This window comes from Canis lupus, chromosome 21 (assembly GCF_048164855.1).
Source record: "Canis lupus baileyi chromosome 21, mCanLup2.hap1, whole genome shotgun sequence".
Classification (NCBI taxonomy): domain Eukaryota; kingdom Metazoa; phylum Chordata; class Mammalia; order Carnivora; family Canidae; genus Canis; species Canis lupus.
In genome coordinates, this window is record NC_132858.1 from 33,893,653 (window position 1) to 33,917,574 (window position 23,922).

A 23,922-nucleotide genomic window follows, 5' to 3' on the forward strand; every position below is an offset into this window, starting at 1 on the left:
GTCATCGCATCCAGGGCAAAGGCCTGTTCCATCTTCACTCACTGTATTTTGTGGGTTTCTGTGGTACCACGCATCCTTCCTCTGTCCCATCTGTGCTTTTGCTAACTCTTGCTGAGTCTCCTGTGTTAGACAGTTGTCTTCAACCTACCTTCCGGATGTTACACAGTTTCAGGGCTTGGCCATAGCTCCCCTTGCCTATTCACCCTCCACACTTTCTTTCCCTTGGAGTCCATGAATTTCCATAAGCTTAAAATACATATAGTCACTGTAGATCTCTGTATCCTCTCTTTCCTGAGCTTCCGACCGGTATATCTAGTTACCTCAGCATCATCACTTAATATCTTAAAGAACGCCTTTAAAAATATAGGATATCCAAATATCTTCTCCGGTTTTTGCTTAGTAGATGACACAGCAATCCATTCAGAAATTTGAGCCAGTAATGGGAAGTAATCTTTACACTTCCTTCCTCGCTGTCCAGTCCTCAAATTCTGGGTTACATCAGTTGTAGTTTCTACTTTTCTTAGAAGAGGTCACTCTCCTACGTCTTCTGATCCCAGAACCTCACGCTCCCTTTCTCATCTGGACTATTGCATCCATCTCACACACGTTTTTATTTCTCTCTAATCCATGTCCCACACAGAGGGATATTTTCGAAGCAGGTAATGGATCAGTTCATCTCCTGGTTCAGCCCTCTTTGATGGCCTGTTTAGGACCTTTGATACTCTGTTTAGGACCTTTCATACGCTGTGTAAGGCCCTGTGCTGGCTCCTCAGCCCCTCACGCATGGTCATCTCCACCCGCAAATTCCGAGTTCCTCATGTAACCACCTTCCTCTGATCATTACCTAGTTGTTAACTCGTCTGTCACTTCCTTGGGGAAGTCTTCTTACTCTAAGTTGCATATCCCTTTCAAAACAGAGACAGACCTCTCACTAACAGTATTCACAATTTACTTATTGAAGCTGTGGGTACCCCTTAGCGGCCCTCTCCTCCGCCGCGCTGCAAGCCTCCCCAAGGTAGAAGCCTTTGGTCACTGCCTTACTACCTGGGACGTGTTAGTTGGTACATAGTTATTGAATGACCAATGATACTTAAAGGACAGTTTGCTGTACTTTGAGACTTTGTATATTTCTTATGTTTTGCTTGGATTCTAAGATTATTGTTCAAATTATGTCCTGCTGTAAAACAGAATTTCCACTCATTTAAAAATGTCAGCAATTAATCTTTTTTTTTTTTTTGTAATTTAACCTCACTTCAACCTCTATTTCCCAAGTTAGTGAGATATTATTGCATCAACCAACTAACTTTGCTAAGTCTTAATCCAAATTTTTTTCTTTTTTAATGTGTTTTTTCTCATTACAAGACATAGCCTATTATATTTAATTAGTTTTTTAAATCTCATTTTACTGCTAAGTGAATTATTTCTTACCATTTTTTTCTATGAAAAAAGATGATTAGAGTGGTAAAATAATTACTCCAGATAGAACTACTAATATGTGTCAAAACTGGAATTCAGATTCAGAACTTTATAAACAACTGCATAGCCACTCCTCCTTCTTGATCTGCTCCTGCTTGTGAAACAAAGCAATTCTGCTAATAGCCTCAGCTTGGTAACTGTGTAGGAGACTCCGAGCAATAAGATATTCTGTAATTAGGAATATATTTATCTCAGACAGTTGAAGGTGTGTCACTTTTTTTAAAACTCTATAGAAATACATTGCATTTGCTGTATCGTCATACAAATTGTGTTTTTGAGTAAGATAGGTTAATAAATTTAATTAATGTCAACAATTCTCTATTGAGATTCAGTTACATGGAATATGTTTGATTATCTAAAGTTACAATCTAGTGGAGGGGGAAATTGCATACTTTAAATATTACGCAGTTAGAATTTCACCTGCATGGTAATATCAAATACCAACTTCAGCGAGTTTAAACTGTACTAAGCCAGTACTAAGCACATTTCTTGATTACCAGATACATCATTAAGGTTAGGTATATTTAATCGTTTAAGTACCCACCCCCCCACCCCCCCCCCCCACACACACACTCCCCACAATGTATTTGGTATAGATACATTGATTACTAGATAATCCCTGTCCTACTTCAGGAGATTTTGGAATTTCCAAGTCCTTTCTAAAGCAGTTTCTTTGTGACTCTGCTGTAAGAGTGACAGTCATATAGCTATCCATATCATTTCTGAATTCACAAAATGTAAGGCATTTTTATGAAAGTCTAATAACACGTTCAGGTATGATGCCTGGTGTGGTGACTTAAAATACTTTGTGGACATGTTCTTTTATTTTAAAGCATTTTAGTAGACTTTTTGAAGACTTTTGCCTGCTTTCTCATCTCAGCTAACTACTGTTTTATTTGATATTAATTGTGGAGAGCAGCAGGCACCCGGACAATGGCCATTTATCTTCCTCCCCCTCCAGGGCAAGGCTGTATGATCTTGGAGAGAAACAAGGAGGAAGAGCCTATGTCTTTCTTTGTCACTGTCTATGGAACGAAGGTCACAGATATTAAGACACATTGTTCTGATGGTATGGGGCCAACCTAGGTGATTAATCAGCTTAGCAGTGTTAAGCACTCAGGCCAATAGGAGAAGCTCTTTTCTGTAGTAATTGTCATTATGCTTATGAAGGGACCATGCGGTGATTTTATTGAGATGAAGTGTTTTCTGATGTGGGCGGGAGATGCCTGCGTTCCTGAATTGGATAGTTCTACCTCTCTTACCAGCAGTAGTCTTTCATGTCAAATGCAGTTTGCAGAACTGTACCGAATAATGCCAGCAAACAGTTTAACATCTCAATAAGCATATATAGGGCAGAGGCCGGAAAGGATTGCTCTGTGAATCTAACTTAAGCAAGTGCTGGTAGGGAGAACATTTTCACATTTGCTTTATGCATTGCTGCCGCCGGGAAGAGACACCAGGACTTGTTACAGGGCAGTCTAATAATGGTGCAGTGCAGGTGATTGATATTTTGTTTTGACAGTGAATAGTGTTTTCTCTGAATAAGGCTATAACACACTACAAAGAAAGATTTTAAAATCACCATATGATGCCGCAATGTTTAGGATTTGCATGTATCTCTTATCCTACTGTATGTATCTTTGAAAAGTCACTTTAAAAATACCTAATAAAAATTATATATATATATATATATTTTTTTTTTTTAAAGATTTAATTGATTTATTCATGAGAGACACACAGAGAGAGGCAGAGGCAGGGACACAGGCAGAGGGAGAAGCAGCCTTCCCATGGGGAGCCTGAAGCAGGACTCTGTCCTGGGACCTGGGGATCACGCCCTGAGCCAAACGCAGACACTCAACCACTGAGCCACCCAGGTGCCCCAATAAAAATGATATCTAACAATATTATAACAACAAGTGTGGTAGCCATGAGCAAAGACTAATTTGCATGGTTGCTGACAGCCAGCAAGAAGGAATGGTGGCTTCCAAACATCTAAACAGTAATTTTTCAAAACGGAAATGACTTTGGCCATTATACCATCAATTCAGGTTCTTGAAAGAAAATGAATTGTCATAGATGATAAATTTCTAAAATAACAAATGTACACTTTTTATGTTTATCAGAAATGTTGAGGAAAAGAATAAAAAGGGATATTAAGGCTATAATAATGTACGTTATAAAAAAGTTTGAGTTAATACGATATACATAAACCACTATAATTTGTGATCTTAAATTTTAAATTATTGCTGTTAACTTCAGTGTTTTATGACACATTTTATTTATTTATTTTTAATTACCAAATCTTTTTTTTTTAAAGATTTTATTTATTTATTCATGAGACACACACACACACACACACACACACACACACACACACACACACACAGAGGCAGAGACACAGGCAGAGGGAGAAGCAGGCTCCATGTAGGGAGCTCCACGTGGGACTCCATCCTGGGACTCCAGGATCACGCCCTGGGCCAAAGGCAGGCGCTAAACCGCGGAGCCATCCAGGGATCTCATATGACACATTTTAAAACTACATCAGAAGTCTGAAGATATAGAATTTATTCTATAAATGTACATATATTAACATATAAAGGTATAATATTCCAATCGTATGGTAGCAATACGTGTAGATGATTGAAAGATACAGATACACAATTATCTGAGTGAAAAGGGAACATGTAACTCACATTTATCCCCACTGCGTAGTAAGAGTTCTTAGAACATTGTTGTTGACAATTATTTTTTATGAATAGTATTATTATTATTCACAAATGTTTATTGATTAAATGAAACATAAATAATTGACTACTTTTTTGCAGAATTGGGGTAAATACTATTTCTGACCTATTAGCCAGTACTAGCTGATTCTAAAATTAGTAAGCAAGAAATAAGTGATTATCGATTTTGAAAAACTTACAAATAGCTCATCATGCTTCATTTGATCATTTGCTTTATTGTTATGGACATGTGTGAATTTGGTGGTGATTTTGTCTATTGTACCATGGTGTGCTTTCCTAATAATTTTTCCCTGTTGATGTGATATAATTAATTGTATCAATGTTTAATGCATGTTTCTCCGAGAGCATAATCACATTTAGATATCATCTGGGGAGATAACATGTTTAATCAATAAAATACCAATCATGCAAACAGATCATACATCATTATGCAAAATAAAGTCTTTCTTAAGTACATGATAGAGGGCAAAGTCTTTTCTATTTGCAGTAGTTGTGAATGACAATAGACAATCTCAGATGTGCAAGTTACAAGTTCCACTCAATTATTTATTTGTAACTAAAATCAAGTTCTATTTTGGACCTCATTTATTAAGTTGACAACAACTTAATCTGAGTCAATTTGGAATGCCCCTATGATAGTTTGATCTTTGTACAAGATCCAGTGGATTTATAAAGAGTCATGGCAGGGATGTGATAATTATTACCACTATGGTAAGCAAGTCATAGGCAAATATTGAAAAATTCATCTTGTCTCTGATCTTAGTCTACTCATTTTAGTGAGCCATCTCTTTTCCTATTTCCATGGTTCTCTTAGTTTTAGGAAGCCATAAAAAAGTCACAGAAATGTTGCTGCCCCGTTGGTGTAATTCTGGGGCATATAAAACTCCACCAGATACCTAGTGGTCCTGCACACCTGTACAGTGACTCCAGTGACTCTGGGTCTTGCCCTCAACTCCCACAATTTCTCTGGGAAAGGATTTCTTCGTGCCTCCCTATTTAAGTTTTCATAGAAAGTATAACTTAGGGCCCCCCTGCCCCATCTCCTTTCACTATTCTCCATAAACTTCTTTCAATTTCTTTGATCATCTGAGCCTAAGAAATCTTTTTATAGTCACCAAGAAAGATTTTTTTGCTCTTGTTTTAATTTCTGCTGCCTGAGAGTTCTCCCTATATCATGCTGCAGATAGTCTCTTTAATGGGTTCAGATTTAGGAAAACACAGATAAAGAGACTACCAAGTAGCGAATTCTTTTAACCCTCTCATCATTCTTCCCCATAACTCTCAATACAGTATAAACCATCTGATGAAAATGAAAGGGGAAGCCGAAACTCCACAAGAAAAGGATATTCCAAAAATAATAATCATTCTATCTACAGAGAAGATGTATCTGGTAACCTTATAAATGTTCTATCTTAAATGATTTGCAGAATTAGGGGATTTAAGATCAGATTAAAGACAAGTATTTAAATTCTATTTATTCAAAATCCTATGTAAAACTAAGTACCACAGTTAAAAGTTATTGGCTTTTTCTTTTTTATTGAGAATGTTATATTATCCTTGAAATATGTACTTTAAGGACCTAGAAGCACAGAAGCAAATCACTGGATTATAATAATTTTAAGTTCTTTAAGGGGTTTTAAAATGGATTTGATTTTAATGTATTACTTTTCTGCTTTTAAAGAGTTAAGAAAATGGTCGAACCTTTTTTCACTAGAGATAATTGATTAGGAAAGTCAAGTGCTTTATTTTTTAGTTTCTATACCTCATTGAATTGCTTTTTGCTCTAAAAAGGGGGAAAAAAAAAAAAAAACAGGTACTTCGCCAGATAGGAGCTAGCAGTAATGCTAGTTTTTATTTTTTCATTTAGAAGGATCTATATGTAATTTAGAAAGTCAGGCGCTTGAGAAGCCAGTGCTGAAACGAGAAAACCCTGACTCGTCCAACTCCGTGTTACAAATGGATTTGTGATGACCCTCCAGACACGATTTAAAAGCTTCCTTAGTGAAAACTGGCAACATTTTAAGTATGTAAAAATTTAAAAATGGCTAAATAATTTTTGTTATGTTCAGACAATGGAATATTATATTGCTGTTTTCAAGAACAGAAGCAAATATATTAATAAATTGCACCAAGTGTGGTCATATTATAAAGTTAAATGGAAGTCGTAGGAAAAATTGCATATATACCAAATGAATATGTAGCTCCCACTGCACAGATGATTGATGGAGTAAATGAGTATTGTATGATGTCAGCTCTATTAAAATAGAAAATTGGAATAAAAAATAGAATTAAAAAATAGGAAAGCAGATTAGAATAAAATATAATAGGTCACAGATTTATGTCAGATTGTTTTTTCGTCTTTCATTTTCTTTCTTTTTTTTTTCAAGACACTGAATACGTTTTTATTGAGCCTTTTAGTTTACAACGTGAGGTAAAAGGAAAGTCATTTCACCTTAACTAATATTTTACACAGCTGTAGTAAAAATATCTCAAACTTTAGGGAATTATGATGGATTACACATATATTAAAAGTTGGGGATTGGGTAAGCAATATCTGAGTTCTTGAATTTCCCAGTTGACTTTTCCCTTACAATAGTAACCAGCTCTAGTTACATAAGTTTCTTCTAGGCCATGTTTTATCATTGCTAATGTCTTTATATCTGAAGCATTGCTATTTCAATCAATATCCCCTAATTCCACTTCAAAAATGAGTTTTGCATTTGGTGGAATTTTGGCGTCAGGGTGTCCTTTCTTTCCATAAGCCCATTCTGGTTCAATCTCTAGTCGAGCCTTTTCTCCTTTACTTATAGTTAAGAGTGCTTCATCCCATCCTCTGATAACTTTGCCTATTCCAACCTTAAAACTTAAAGGCATTTAAGTTTTGGCATTTTTCTTCTTCTTTGAACTGGCTTGAATATTAGTATCAAAAACAGTCCCATCCTCTAGTTTTCCTGTATACCAGCAGTGAACAACATCTCCCTTTCTGGGGAAGTTGGTTTTATCTCCTTTTTTAAGGACAGATTTTGTATATTATGGTGGACCCTCATCCAGAGTCTCTTCATACTTGGTTTCTTTGGGTTTAACTTCATTAAGCTTCACATTTTTCACCTGCTCAGACACTTTGCTTATACTTTCAGTAACTTTGAAACACTTACTTTCAAAAAGATGGATGTAGGCTGTAACCAAACGGTGCTTGTTAGCTGTCTGGCCACATTTTTAATGTTTCCTAATAACTTATGTTCTGCAAGAAACGAATCTGAACCGTGGCCCTGTAGAAATTTGATAATGTCCTTTTTGGGTAGTTGCTCGCTGTGCAGCTGCTCCACGTTCCAGGCCTGCTGTGGAAAGGCTGCCGCCATCTTACCCTGCTGCCTCTGCTTTACTCTCATCTTTCATTTTCTATGTTTTCAATGATTCTTATTTTCTGCCTTTAAAATATCAAACATTTATGCTTTTTATTTAGTCTTCTGTCAGAATTGTTAATAAATTGAGAACCACCTTCAAACTTCTGAGAAGCAAGGAGTAGTAAAATAAGAGACCTTGATAACCCAAATGTTATATAAATTTCTGAATAACAAAGAAAAAAATGTATAAATGGCGTTTTATATATATATATATACACATATATATACACACACACACATATATATAGAAAGAGAATCTCCATTCATGTTGTTGCTGTTATCTCTACCTCAGAAATGAAGATGACAAATTGATTAATTTTTCAAAAGTCAAATAAATAGTATGTAGAAAAATGAAGATTTTACTTTGTCTTATCTATCTCAGTGCATTAGCCAGTTTGCTACAATTCTCCTTGTATAACCCAGTTAAAATGTTAGTATCCTTGGATTTTCATCTGGAGAAGATGATTGATAGTTTAAACTGGGCCACAAAAATACATATATTTAATGTGGTCACTTCCTACAATGAGTTGTAAAATGCATTTAAATAAAATGGAATACTCCTTTCTAGATATAGGTATATAAATAATATAATTCCTTGGTGATAAAACATGGTATGTCAGGAATTTGATGGAAAATATCCCATATTAATCTCTTTAAATTGTGTGTTCATAGAGATTATTCAAGTTTTTACATTTGAAAAGTAACACATGGCCCTTGACTAACTCATCCCTATGTTACACAGAAGAAAACTGAACTTTAAACTTCCAGTTTTGTTTCTGAAATATTTAGCTTTAATTCACTTGTATGGATTTATAAGATAATCGTAATGTATCAGCCCAAATCCAGTTGGGCTAAATGATATTAAAATACTTGGCTCCCCAATTTACTTGGCCTGCACAGAATAACTGCATTCCAGGTGCTTGTCACAGTATAATCCTGAATTAGCCTCAGGTCACATTTTTCTAAAGCTTGCTCAGAATAATTGTCCTGGAGGTTTGACTGAAGAATGTCATTCTGTTCATTCTTCTTGATTCTCTTAAGGGTACTCTAGAACTGAAGTAAAGCATCAGAAATCCATTTACCTGGAGACTGTTATCTTGCCTGCCCTACCACCATCCCATTATATTTAACTCAGCATCTTGTGTTTGCTTTTGTTTAAGAAACTTCTGCTGAGGAGGCATATTATAATCTTGGTAGGTTATAGATGAAATTTGATGACAGATTTAAAGCAGACTGGCATTAGGTCTGCTTGCTTTTTTTTTTTTATTTTAAATTTTATTTTAGAGCATGTGTGAGAGAGAGAAAGAGAGAGAGTAGGGGGAGGAGCAAAATGGAGGGTGAGGGAGGGGGAAAGAGTCTCCAGGAGACTCTACACCCTGAGCACAGAGCCTGACACAGGGCTCGATCTCACAGCCCTGAGATCATGACCTGAGCTGAACTGACAGTCAGATGCTTAACCAACTGAGCCACATAAATCTGCCTTTTAATATAATAGTAAGGACTGAAAAGTGGGTACATTAAAATAGGGTTTTATCTTAAATGAATAATTGAAATATGAAAAATTAAGAGAATCGTTCTCTTCTGTGTCATTGAAGCTTTCCTCACTCAAATATAGTGTGATCTTTAAGGGAAAAAAAATCGGCTTGTTATTTTAGAATGAGCATATTTGGACTTAGAAAAATCCCTCATCTTGTTCATTATATGAGAGCATGTTCCTAATTTATTTTGGTGCATATTTAAAAATCTGTTTGAGAAGAAAGCTGTTACAAATCACATATGAATGAGGCCATCTGCTGAGGATGCATATAATAATCTTGGTAAGTTATGATGAAATTTGATGACAGGTTTAAAAACAAAGACAACCTATATATATATTTTTTATTCTAGTGATTCTCTCAAAATTATTGTGAAGTTCTTATATTTTTTCTCATTCATCTTTCTTAAATATAATCATAATCTCAAATATGATATTGATTAATCTTATCAAAACAACATACTCTGAATTAAAATGTGTTAGTAACCATGATATAAAAATGTACATGAGAAATAAGGCACTGACTAAGCATTTATTTGATACTGTTTCTTTCTTAAAGGTATCAAAAAATGAACACTCTTTTCTAACTTTAATGGTCTTTATTCAGATATATAAAGATGTAAAAAGTATACATGAGGATAGACAACGGTATTATTGTCCCTAGTTTTTAAGCACATTGTTGAATGCAGACATTTTTAAATGACCATACTGGACATATCACAAGATATATTTAGTGGCTAGAAAATATCAATTTTCTTCTGTTATCATTCTTACAATGAAGGACATTTTAATTTTTTTCCTATTCTGTAGATAATATTTTCAGCTCTTAGTAATATGTGCAGCTTTGGATTCATGTTGGTTTATTGCCACATGCACTGACAACTTTAATCAAATATTAACTGAAAATATTTTATGAGTTTGTGATAGACACTACAGAAAGCAAGCACAAAAAGACACAGCCCGTCCTGTTCAATATATCCCCTTGTTCTGCTATCATCATTCATAAGATGATACCGAAATATCAGTTGGACTCCCAGTTTGGCTAAAAAGGATTAAAATACATAGCTCCCCAACTAAGATGGGCTGTGCAGTGTGACTGCACTTCAGCTGTTGCTAATCTTGAATTAGCCTGAGATCAGATAAAGCTTTTCTAAAAAGGTTGGCCAAAATAAAGGTCATGGAAGTTTGCTTGCAGAATGTCCATTCTATTCATTCTTCTTGATTCTCTTAAATGTACCCGAGGACTGAAACAGCACCAGAAAGCCATCTACCTGAACACCATTATCTTGCCCGCCCTACCACCATGCCATTGTAATTGCTTTTCATGAACTGAACTTTGACACTCTCTCTCTTGTCAGCTTTTATTGAGGACATCTGAGGAGATGCGGTTATATATTGGGTCATTTGTGGCTCTCTGAGGATCCATTCTAGGCTCACGCTAACATTAGTTTGACCAAAGAGTTTTAGTCCATTAAAACTCCAGGTTTAAGAACGATTGGGGGGATCCCTGGGTGGCGCAGCGGTTTAGCGCCTGCCTTTGGCCCAGGGCGTGATCCTGGAGACCTGGGATCGAATCCCATGTCGGGCTCCCGGTGCATGGAGCCTGCTTCTCCCTCTGCCTATGTCTCTGCCTGCCTCTCTCTCTCTCTCTGTGTGACTATCATAAATAAATAAAAATTAAAAATGAAAAAAAAATAACCCTGCTAACTCACTAGTAAAATTAAAAAAAAAAAAAAAGAACGATTGGGTGTGAATAATAAATTATTGTAATATTCCCTCAACTATATCAGTAGAAAGTATTTTCAGCTTCATATTTGATTTTATACAACATTCTCAGAATATTTCCATTTGACACACCTTGTCTACTCCAGGATATTCTTTGAATTAAAATATAATAAATGTTATTATTTAAAATAACACCTGTTCCAATAATTAGGATCCCTGATTGGTCTTAAAAGTATTAAGAAGCATGCATAGATCTCACCCCAGGCTTTTCCCAGGGATGAAGGGCCTGAATTGTTATATCTAGATAGGAGAATAAAATAGGCTAAGTGTGGCTAAGTGAGCAGGAACCTTGGTTAACAGGCTGAGAGAACCAAAACCAAACCAAACCAGGAACAACAATAAAGCAAGCAGGTTTAAGGTAATATGAAGGTAGGAAGATGGGGCCTAGTCACGCGCTGAATGATGTGCTTTTGTTTTCAAGGTCACTGCAATAATGACAGTGTTTCTGGAGTTAACGCTCAAGAGCTCCGTACGTAAGCTCTTGGCCACAATGATGATTTTATTTTCGTTTCTTGTTTATTGCACACCTAATCTCATGACTTCTGTAACACACACCCCATATTTGAAATTGACACTACTATCAGAGAATTAAAGTTTATTTTGTAATAATTCAAGATAAGACTTGTTAATAAGAGATAGTGATTAAATGAGTAAAATAAATAGAATTCCTTAGAATCTTAATATTTGAAAAGGGCAACATAAAATTAAGTATTCCTCAGAAAGAAAAAGGAAATTTTCACACTAGAAAACCAACCTTTGATGTGGCCTGATGTAATGTTACCATTTTGATCAATTTCTTCACAAAACTAATTTTTTTATATTTGTTATAGCCATAATTAATATATCACAATTATAGATATTGAGAGATCATTAAAACAAAACAACAGTTTTTTTCATATATCTAAATCCTGAGAATACCAGATGGAATTGAAATCGGCTTACTCTCAAGGTGTCAGTTTTTCTGATTTTATTTTATATTAACTGCCAAAATATATTCACATTTGAAAGTAGTCTATTTAGGATCATAACATCCTTCAGTTGTTTTTCCAATGAGTCCTGTGAGATTACCTTGACTTTAAATGCAAACCTAAAAGAACACATCACCCAAAAGCATTTGGAAAACGATTCCTCTGAAATAAAGATTGATTATATCTTTAGAATACTGCTTCCTCCATTTTGCTTTTTGCCCAAGACCTTATTCACACCTACAATATGATGCTCCATTTCATTAACTTTAGTTGTTTTAGATGATTATAAAATATATACATATGTAAATATATTTACTTAAAAATTTTGGCAAAGTGCACTAAAATATAATTTTTCCTTAGACCTGTAGTATTTATTATAAGGTCTTATTATGTACTATTTAGCAAAATGTTAACATATGTAACATATTCCTTTTCCCAAATTCCTAATTTCTAGGAAATCAAGAGAATCAAGTAAAATGTGTAGTAATAATTTGAATAAGCTAATCATGAGCTGGAATATTGCTATTATGAAATATATTTAATTCAGTACAGTGAGAAGGAATACATAGAGATATCTTTTTTTTAAAAAATCCTATGCTATTGTTGATTGTTATAGAAAGGTAGTTTTAAAAATTAGGTCAAATGCTAATTACATTAGAGAGAGGGAGAGAGTGGGAATAAACCAACAAATCAGAGTAGTTTTAACATTGCCTTCAAAGTTGATTGTATAAAATGAGTATCTAAAACATGATAAACAAATAATATTTTCTTTAAAAAGTCAGGAGATTCCCTGAGCCTGATGTGAACAAAGAATAATTATGAATAATGTCATTTAGAGTCATGTTTTAAAAATAACAGTAAAAGTAATACAAAAACACCTTAAGTGTATAGACTGCTGTACAAATTATCAAGTAACTTTTACTTCATTTTTTTCCACAGTGAATCAAGAAATAAGGTAGAGTAGCTGTGATTATGATTATCCTAATTTTACAAGAAGAAAATTAAAATACAAATGGATTAGATTTTTAAAAGCCTCCTAAGGATGCTGAGTGGCTCAGTGGTTGAGCGTCTGCCTTGGACTCAGGGTGTGATCCTGGAGTCCTGGGATCGAGTCCCACTTCGGGCTCCCTGCATGGAGCCTGCTTCTCCCTCTGCCTGTGTCTCTGCAGACAGAGAGCTGTGTGGGTCATGAATAAATAGATAAAATCTTAAAAAGAAAAGAAAAAAAAGCCTCCTAAATAAAATTTCACCTTGAATTTTATTATTTCATTAATAATTCTTATTTAGCATCTGCTATGTGTGACTATATATGGCATTGGAAAGGCATAAAGAGTAATTGTGGATCCTTGTAACATGCAGCCAGTAAGTATTGAAAAATTCTATTTTAAATGCATGGATTGTATCAGAATATCAGTGATATTAAAACATGAGCAAAATGTGTGTCCTAATTTATGAGAAGCTCTATATTGGGTAGTATACCTTTTATAAACATGTGTCTCAATACTAAATAGCCAGTCCACTTTAATAATTATATACATATACAATATTTATATAACTATACAATATCATCACAATGTGTATTTATATTTATATATTCTTTTTAGTGTCTGCAATGAATGAACTTTATTTTCTGTAATCCTCTATCTTCATGTATCTTCTGTCCCTCAGAAAACAAATAACCGATAGCTTTCCAAAAATATAATGCCAGACACAGAAATTACCTTTATAACATTCAAAATACAAAAAGTCTCAGGCATCTGGGTGGCTCAGTGGTTGAGCGTCTGCCTTTGGCTCAGGTTGTGATCCTGGGGTCCCGGGATCGAGTCCTGTATGGGGCTCCCCACAGGAAGCCTGCCTCTCCCTCTGCCTGTGTCTCTGCTTTTCTCTGTGTCTCTCATGAATACATAAATAAAACCTTAAAAAAATACAAAAAGCCTGTAATATATCTTCCAGAATGGCCAGTGGCATTATGCTGCACAGCATTGGACAGATTGAGGCCTCAGGAGGTGGCCCCTGTGCAGCCACCCTGCCAGGACCCGCCCACCTCCCCCCAGGGTTCTTCTGATAGGTAGCTGTGTCCCAAGTCAGATTCAGCTGCCCCGAATATACAGAAAGTGTAATATGTCCCAGTTAAACTAAATATCCAATTTATATTTTTGCTTTCCCTTAAAAAACTCAAGGAAGCTTTAATACCTTATGTTTGAAATATTTCTTTAGCCTGGTTCACAAAGTAAAGGGAATATTCTGGGACACATACAGGATGGGTATAAGATAATTTATGGAAGTGTGAGACAGCAGAGTCCCAATTATTGAGCGTCTGCTATGTTGCAGTCATTACTCCCTTTTTGTACACATTTCCTTTCTGGTTATATTAAATTCACTGTTAAACTTACCCCTCGCTTGAGCATCTGGCTAGACTACTTCACCGTCCAGCCCAGTTGTCCCTTCCTCAGGAAGCCCTTATTGGACCCTCTCTACAAGTTGCCTCTTCACTGTGTTTCTAGAGCACTTTCTGCTGCCTTTTAGTATAAGGATACTCAGACTATGTTTTCTTTCTTTCTTCCAGACTTTGGGCTCACGGTAATAAGCAATGATGTGTCTCATCGCTTTTTTAATAGAGGGCACCCAATACAATACTCGTGAGAATATTGGGAATGAAAAATTAATTGAATGAAGGGTTTGAGTGTGATGTCTTGGTAGCTTCTTCAGAAATGCAAATTTTACAGTACTTTCAATGGCTGCATCAGTATCCAAGCATGTAGAACGGTCTCATTGTTGATTTACATCCTGACCAATTTTTCCATTTTAAAAAATACGAAAGAAGAAAGGGAAGAAATATTGAGCCTCATTCTGCAGTAACTAGTTCACATTGTCTAACCATTTAATGCTCTCTCTATATGGAAAAAATTATACCCACAAAGAAATATCTACTTCAAAATCTGATGTCTTTCAAAGCAATATTCTAACATGGAACTTGAATTTCATTCTAAGGTTTCACTTCATTTATGTTTTTAAGTACTTATTTATATTCATCACATAAAGATGAAGCAATGTAATAAACATAACTCCATGTTTTTATGTATAATTATGTATTTAATCACAGGTAAAATAATTGTCTATAGTCAGTTATGCAGGACCCTTGAGAAAAATCTAAACAAGTTTTTGCAAAGATGAGTCAGACAAAGCAAATGATTAAGAAGGAAATCTATAAATAGAGTACAATTGGTTCAATTGTAAAAAGAGACTTGTCTGCCAATCTTTTAGAAATGCGTTATTTAACCTCAGTGCGGTATTTGGCAGTATTGCCTTTCATTTCCTTGAAATTCTCATCTTTTTCACTTGAATTTACTAAAAACTGCTGGTTTTCCTCCCACTTTCTTGAATGATCCTGTTTGCTTTTCTGGTTTCCCTTCTTGTTTTGGTGGAGCTATTTTCCAAGAATCTGGTCCCTGTTATCTTCTTTTGCATGTCATGTCTAGGAAATCCCACCTCTAATTCTGACTTAAGTACCATTTCTCTTCTTTGAAATCTAAATCTATGAGCTGTGGCCTCATCTGAGATCTGCCACTTACTGCTAGCTTTAGATAATGATCATGATGTGACTCAGCTTCTGTTCTTCAGTGTGCTCCTCTGTACAGTGAACCTGTTTGTAGAAATTCTCTCCTCTGATTGTCATGAGGAGTAAATGAGACAAGTATATTCACTGGCTCCCAGAACCTGTCCCTCCTCTATTTTTAAATCTTTAAATTCCTTGTAAGTTAGGACAGTCTTTTCTGGACAATGTCAATTCCCTCCTTCCATTTCTTCTCTAGCCGCCCTACTCATCTCTGCAAGCTTGTAACCTCTGCAGTGTACTGTCATTGCTTCAGGGTAAGCTTGTCCTCTTCAGATGCAAGTAGCCTCGGGAGGAAGTTATATGCTAAATGGAAATCAACTATCTGTTAAAAATGAGAATTCTCTTTGATAGTTCTATTTTTCAGCCAGGCACACTGTACACACCTAAAGGCTCAGAAAGCTGTGGGTTTTTTGTTTTGGTTTGGTTTGTTTTTTTGTTTTAAGATACATTTCTTTATCTGATTCTTTCTGAGATGACAGATTCACTGTCATACCGTATTCCTTTTTTTAAAAAATATGTTATTTATTTAATCATGAGAGAGACAGAGAGAGAGAGAGGCAGAGACACAGGCAGAGGGAGAAGCAGGCTCCACACAGGGAGCCCAACATGGGACTTGATCCCAGGACCCCAGGATCATGCCCTGGGTCGAAGGCAGGTGCTACACCGCTGAGCCACCCGGGTGGCCCATCATACCATTTTCTGACTTAATAATCATTTGCCTTGGCCAAGCATGTCAGACAGTGAAGATCCAGCTGCTTCCCCGGGTCACAGAGCTGCATGTCCTGTGCTCAGAGGCCTTCAGGACACCACAGGTTCCTGGAGATAGCACTCCCACAGCCATCCGGACAGCAATATGGGCAGTTGCGAAAACTAAGCCTTCCATGTGTTTCTGACAAGACCTCTCCTTTTCTCTCTTCCTCTCCCCTCACTCCTGATCCATCCTTGGTGTCGTATTCTCACTGTCTAGGAAGCACTGAGCAGATCTGAGGGGAGGGAGAGCGTGATAACAAGGGTCGACTGGGGTGTCCTAGGCTCCTTGAAGTGACTAGTATACATAGACTGCCCTAAGTTCTGGGATCATCTCCAGGGGTCGTTCAAGTTGATGGTAGTTGGAAGGCTGTTGGGATCTGGTTATTAGGATCCATCAGTCAATATCTCTTGTTCTTTAGCCAAAAATAATTGAACTTACGCCCTTTATTCAAAATCTGGTTTATGTGGGCTACCGTTTACTGTCCATTAAACTGGAGTGTAGTCCTAAAATTACTAGTTTTTTCATTGAATGAATGAATAGGGTAATGGTAATGTTTTTGCTGCCTAATGCTTATTAATATTTCTGCCAATTGGGTTTCCTATATTATCCAGTCTCCCAGTCTCAGCTGCTCTTCACTACCATCCCATCCTTACTGGCTCAAAAACCAGAGACAACAACACATGTGCAAGTTAAACCTACTTGAAATATCTATTCTTCCCTGGATTCTGTGAGAAACTAATGAGTCTTCAGACTTTTGAGGGCTACACCTACCTATTTGCTGACAGCAATACAATATAGAGCCAGAGATTGAGTTCTGAATGTCTTGAATGTATAATATATATTATTGGCATATTGTCGAGTACCAGATAGTGAAGGAAATGAATAATATTTTATTTATGGAATTAAACTACTTTAACTACTTCAGTCCTCCCTGTTCTCTTACAGCAGACATTCTGATTTATGTTTGCATTATTGTACTTAGAATATTTCCCCAATAGTGGGGTCATTAAATAAAATATGTAAACAAATAAACAATAAAAATTGCATCAAAATAAAAATTGCATTCTTAAAAAAATCTTTCAGGTCATGGGACACCTGGGTGGCTCAGCGATTTAGCGCCAGGGCATGGCTCCCTGCATGGAGCCTGCTTCTCCTTCTGCCTGTGTCTCTGCCTCTCTCTGTGTCTCTCATGAATAAATAAATAAAATCTTTAAAAAAAATCTTTCAGGGCATCAGAATATTCAAGATAATGTTTGATGATAGTTGCATATTCAAAAATTTTTCATGAACAGGTAGCCTATAAAAAAGAAACATGTATATTTATGTATTAATCTATATATTTTTAAATGCAGATGGGGTTCAGGTTCAGTATATGAGACTTAGATCCTGAGGTCTATGATTGGCTGCCAGAAAAAGAACGGCTTGAAGAAATGACCATCTTTAAAACAGATGCCTGTAGTCATACCCTGAGAAACCAACCCCTTCTTGAATGTGTATTTAAATTTGAATTTTTTCCTATCCCTACTAGTTTCAGCCTAGACTCTATAATAGATCATTATCTTCCTTGTATGACCATATATAAATCACATATGAATATATAATTAATGTAAAGATAGTCCTTACTTCTCTTGAATTCCATTTAAGTGTACTTTCTTTGCCATATAACTTAAGATCTAAGATAGACTATTAAAATTACTTTGCACACATACCAGTATTAATGGATAAAAGTGTAAAACATCATGACCTCTTGATAACAAGTTGACTCACCCTGTCTCACTTAGGCTTTAATTAAAGAAACAGAACTAGTAGGAAGCATAGAATCTATATAATAAGGGACTTGTTTTAAGGATTCGACCTTATGCAATTGTGGGAGCTGGGTAAGTGACTGCTGATGGCTGACTAGAGCTTGGAGAGTAGAAGGCAGGCAGAGGAAGGGAAGATGAATTTAAAATAGAGAGCAGGGATAAAGCTAGAATACAGACCAGAACCTCTGTGTGTTCTCAATGTCTCCATCCTAAATGCTAAGGAAGAAGCTGAAGAAATCCAGAGGAAACAGAGCTGCAGGCCTGCCTGCTGTCCCAAGCTAAGCAGTAAGCAACACGTGTGAGCTACAGTGGTACCTGGTGACCCTAGTCCAGCTGTCTGAGCATGCAAAAAGCACTGCTTTGCTTTTGCCCTCCATATCTTGCACAAAATGTCTCTGGTGCCACATGATAATGGAAAACATTTAGGTAAGGGGATTTTTGGAAATATAGTTCATCTTGGACAACTACCTTGCAGAATCAACAACTGATTTTCCCTGCAAAAAAAGCTTCCAGTACTGCACCGTGCCCTGCTGCATTGTAGAAGGACTTACCACCTGCCCAATTTTTCCAACCACCTTGCATCCATTCTCCATCATCTAATCAGTCTGGTGCAACCCCCACCTTCTTACATTTCAGGCTCCCTAGTCTGTGAAAACCTCTGTCACAATATATCCACAGTGATGCTAAAATTTAAAAGTTGGGACTACTTTTTATTTATCCTATAAAATGTTCTACAGATTTTACTCAATGTGCCTTAGATAATCTATCTTCCAAATGCAATAGCTTTGTAATCTTAAAATTCCTCTGTGATGAAGTGTTTAAAATCTTCAAAATTAATTATAATTCAATTACTCATTGCCTGTAGTGCTGACTAGTGATGACGTTAGGCTGAAAAGGTATTTTTTGCTCTGATGTAATAATTAACATATACAAAATAGATACTTTTTGTAATAGGGATATAAGAAACAAGTCTGTAAGAGCAGAGGTATGAGAACTGATTATTAAAAAAATGAACTTACTATCCATATTTTTAAAATTGTTGGTTATTTTTTATACTAGATTCATATAAATAACTCCACCTAGAATGTAGTACCCTAGAACAATTAATCACAAATAGAAATGCTATGAATCAAAGATAAGCCTTCTCTTTAAGCCTTCTGTTTTCGCTAGAGCTGAGTTAGCGAAAGTCAACACAATAATTAGGGATGATTACTCGTAAGTTTGCATCATTGGTTACCAGTGAGAAAACAGCTGTGTCTTTGGAGTTGTCCTTTATACACACTGGTGGGAGATCACTTACCCTAATGTCTGTGACTGAACCCAAGTCAGATAGATTTGTTAATCAAAGAATAGTCTTAGTGAGCTCACTCTTCTTGCTGACCTCTATACAGATATAAAGAAAGAAGGTGGGGGATGGTTAGGAAGGAAGGAAACAAGAAAGGAAGACATTATAGGGAAATGAGCCCTATGTAGTTCTTACATATATACATATTTGCAAATATACATATTTGCATAAATATATGTATGTCTTTCCAAAAGGAAACTAAGCCTGTGATTTCCTTCAAGTTCTGTCAAAAATGTGTTAAAGGAATAATTAAGAGGTATTTTAATTAATGCATGTGTGTATTTATATATTACTTATTTAAGGGTATTTAAAACATCGAACACTCAGAGATCACTTTCCTACTTTAGAAAAATACATATGAATTGTGATGAGAAAGTGACTAGAAAAATGATCCTGGTTTAGTCAAAGAAAAATGGACAGAAAAAGAATGTCAACTGAAAGTATGCAGTTCTAATCTAAATATAGTTTTAATCCCTGGCATAATATACATGACTTTGGTTGGCATATTGCTATTTATGGAGATAACTGTTAATGTGGTTTACATTATATAGAAACTTATACTAAGCGCTTCAAATCAGTGAAACAGAGACTTTGTGTGGGTGTGAGGGTGTGGGGTCTTAGAGAAATAAGCATCCACATAAAAGAAGAGATGAGGAGATCCCTGCATGGCTCAGCGGTTTAGCGCCTACCTTGGGCCCAGGACGTGATCCTGGAGTCCCGGGATCGAGTCCCATGTCAAGCTCCCTGCATGGAGCCTGCTCCTCCCTCTGCCTGTGTCTCTGCCTCTCTCTCTCATGAATAAATAAATAAAATCTTAAAAAAAAAGAAGAAGAAGAAGAAGAAGAAGAAGAGATGAGTAGAGACATGACCATGGATCAATTTCAACCCAGGAAGAGCAATCGCAGTACAAGTTCCTAACAGCATCCAGTATTCTGTTAGGTTTCATTATTGATTCCTACCCTTAATGTTCAGCAATTACATTGGAAATTAATATTTAAATAGCCCATTTGTTTTGTCTTAGTTTTCATGTGTGTATTTATGTTCTAATATATCCTGATAGAATTCTTGCATCTACATAGAAGATAAATGAGGAATAGCCCCAATCATTCATTTATACATTTTGGATACAGGTTTTTCTTGTTTCATTGATTTTAAAGGGAACAAAAATACTAAGGAAGCTATACACTCTAGTAAAAAACAGTGTAATAAGAAGAGTAGCTGATGCACATCTCTTTCATTTTTAGGAGGGACAGAATAAGAATAGAAATACCACATATACATCACTGCATGTACTTGTAAAGTGCAGCCTCATGAATGATCACAGATTTCTAATATCCTGATTTTGTAGTCTAGCAACTGCTTGTATAATCTGCAAAAAAGACTGCACCAACTGCAAGTTCAATCTTTTTCCCTTTTACAGATAACAAAAGGAAATTAATTTAGAAATTTAAACAAAAAAATCTGATTTTCAGAATGTCCACTTGAATTATAGAACTCTTTGGGCCCAGGGCACCTGGGTGGCTCTATCAGTTGAGTGTCTGCCTTCAGCTCAGGTCCTGATCCCAGGGTCCTGGGATCTAGCCACGCAGATCCCCGCATTGCATCAGCCTTCTCTTCCTTTGCCACTACCCCCACCCCGCTCTTGTGCTCTATTTCACTATCTCTCTTTCTCTCTCAAAAAAAATTTTTTTTAAAATTTTTAAAAAAATTTTTAGAGTATCTCTTTTTTAAATATATATATATACATATATATATGAATATATATATATATATTCACGAGAAACACCGAGAAAGAGGCAGAGACATAGGCAGAGGGAGAAGCAGGCTCCCTGTGGGGAGCCTGATATGGGACTTGATCCCAGGACCCCGAGATCGTGATCTGAGCTGAAGACAGATGCTAAACCACTGAGCCACCCAGGCGTCCCTAGAGTATCTCTTAAAAAAAAAATATATATATATATATATAGACCTTAGGTAACCAGAACACCTTAATCTGAGACTTTGGTGAGACTAATACTAATGACAAGTTGCAGTAACAACTTGCTCCCCAATTTGGGGGTCTGTCAATGTGTAAATAGTGATTTCTAAACAGATTATCAGTGTAATTATTTTTTGCTCAAAAAATAACACCTTGAGTGATAAGAAGATAACTAGACAAACAGGAACCTCTGTAAAATTTTTATTGTCGACTCAGAAACCTAATAGTAGGCTGGAAACTCCAACATATTCAAGCATCAATTCCTTTGATTGCTTGGTTTTCCTTTACAGAATTTTGAGTAGGGGGCACGTCATCTCTGCTTACATATTCTTACTGATGGAAACTGTGAGTTTCCAAATTAGGCTGGTTGGTCTTTTAATGAAAATTCATGCCAACATGTGGTGAAGATTTCTCAGACACAGATATGAATGCTCATGCAGGCTTCGCTAGCCATCATTTCTCTACCATTTTAAGTCTAACGGCCAACTTTGAACCTGCTGCAGGTCTTATTAGCATGCTTCCGAAATGACACTCAGAAAAATAAGTAGGCAGGCCTGAAGTTCTGAGATTTTCCTTAATGGTATTGTTGCTATAGTTACAACTGAAATGTTATATAAAGCAAATTGCTTACTGATGGAAAAATGCTGAGTAGCACAGCAGCATCCCTGTTCTGGGTTTTTATTGCCTTCATTTCCTACTTTCCTCTTAAGATTAATGGATTTGTGGAGCATTGCTTTGAACAAGCCCTGATGATTTGATGTTAAAATAAACATATCCTATTAACATGTACCAACTGACAATTGAATACATTCTAGGATGTTGTGATCAACATGGAGTTATTTTTTATATACACTCTTTGTTTATCAGATTTTCCCTACTTGGGGATGACTTTGATGTCCCTGGTTATTAATGTTGAAGCCCAAAAAGCAATTGGTCTCATAGAGTCTTCTGAATTTGTTTGATACGTTTGATAATAACATAGGTAAAAAAACTTTCATTATGTTTTACATGATTGGGGATATTTATAGAATACTGAAAATAAAACATATTTTAAAAACATAGTGAAGCCAATGGAAATAGTCTGAAAGCATCCATAATGGTGACCTGTATGTTAAAAAAAAAAACACAAAACTATAAGTATTTGTATTTTTCAGTGTGTTTTCTTGTATTTTCATAGATTGCTATTGAACTAGAAACATTATGAGTATTTAATGGTGTGGCTGTTGAGGAGCTTAAGAGGGGACATAATATGTTTTTGGACTTCGAAATGTAATACTGTAATGAAATCCTTGAATACAGTGATACAGAAATCCTTGGGATTATTTTTGTTAAAGAATGCAAAAAAAATTGTGAACTACAGATTTTTACATCTTATGTGGTTGTAGAGTATTTCCTAAATTGCCCCTTGTGAAGCCAATTTTTCTAGTAATTGTGTTTGTATTTAATGATGATATAATGATGATATTCTGTATTGTCCAAAATGAACTCTCTTGAAAATTCATTTTTACTTTTTACTCACTGTTAAAATTAGATCAGTTTTGCATTTCTCATTTCTACTTTTGAGTTTTACCCTAGCCTCTGCCTTTTCTTACCCACTATCTTGATAAAATTTAAATTCACATATTTAAAGAAATAGAAAAATTTTGGTTACTGTATGTTCCTCCTCTTTTTACTTCCATATTGATGTTATAACTTCCTCTGCTTATTGAATTTATTGGCATTCAAATTTTGGTTCTAGGGCTGCAGAAAGAAGAGACACACATATGAGACTTCCAATTCAGCATTTCTAATTGGTGAAAAAAGGTTTTTTTGTGTGATTTCTAAAATATCAAATTCCTTAGGTTCTAAATAAATTCATCAGACAATACTGTTAAAACAGTTACATCCTTTCCATTTTCCTTGCACACATATATCTTTCTACTGCATATTTTAACCTGTATCTTATTCCTTTTACTTGAATGTGAGATCCCTGATGGAATAAGCCTTACATATATACTTGCCCAGTAGTACATGTACTCCATAGATATAAACTGAATACATAAGTGAATTATGCTGTCATCGTTATTTTACATGTTAGTAAAGTGAGTTTCCAAATTAATTTTGGTGACAATTAGTCAAAGCGTAAAGTCAAAAGAATTAGGCTTGTCTTAACAATCTTATTTCAGATGCAAATCAGGCATGCAACTGAGAGACCAAGTATAAAAATAATCAGGTTTAACCGCATATGAATGGAAACTTTACCAAAACAGAAGTTTGATCTAGCCAGTGAGGCTCTGGGGGTAAGATCCTTTTTCTTTTAGACTGACATTATTGCCTTCCCTTTCTGTGCAGACCATAGTAGCGTGGGTTATCACTGCTTGTAGGTTTATCAAACATTATTTTAAACTGGAAAAATGAAGTGCTTTATGTGACACTATGGATTAAATAGATTATATCTTTTGTCCCCTTACCTAAATTTCAAATACATGAAAATAATAAGTATAGTACCTTGAAATAGTCACTTTGTTTATTTTCTC

General features: G+C 35.7%; 1 protein-coding gene and 1 pseudogene across 6 annotated transcripts in view; one reads left to right on the forward strand and one right to left on the reverse strand.

The window, feature by feature from the left end:
* The window catches only part of PCLO (piccolo presynaptic cytomatrix protein), a 389,843-nt gene that overhangs the window by 149,620 nt on the left and 216,301 nt on the right, over window positions 1–23,922 (forward strand). The gene's annotated exons all lie outside the window — the stretch shown is intronic.
* Window positions 6,825–7,579, reverse strand: LOC140613007 (peptidyl-prolyl cis-trans isomerase FKBP3 pseudogene; annotated as a pseudogene).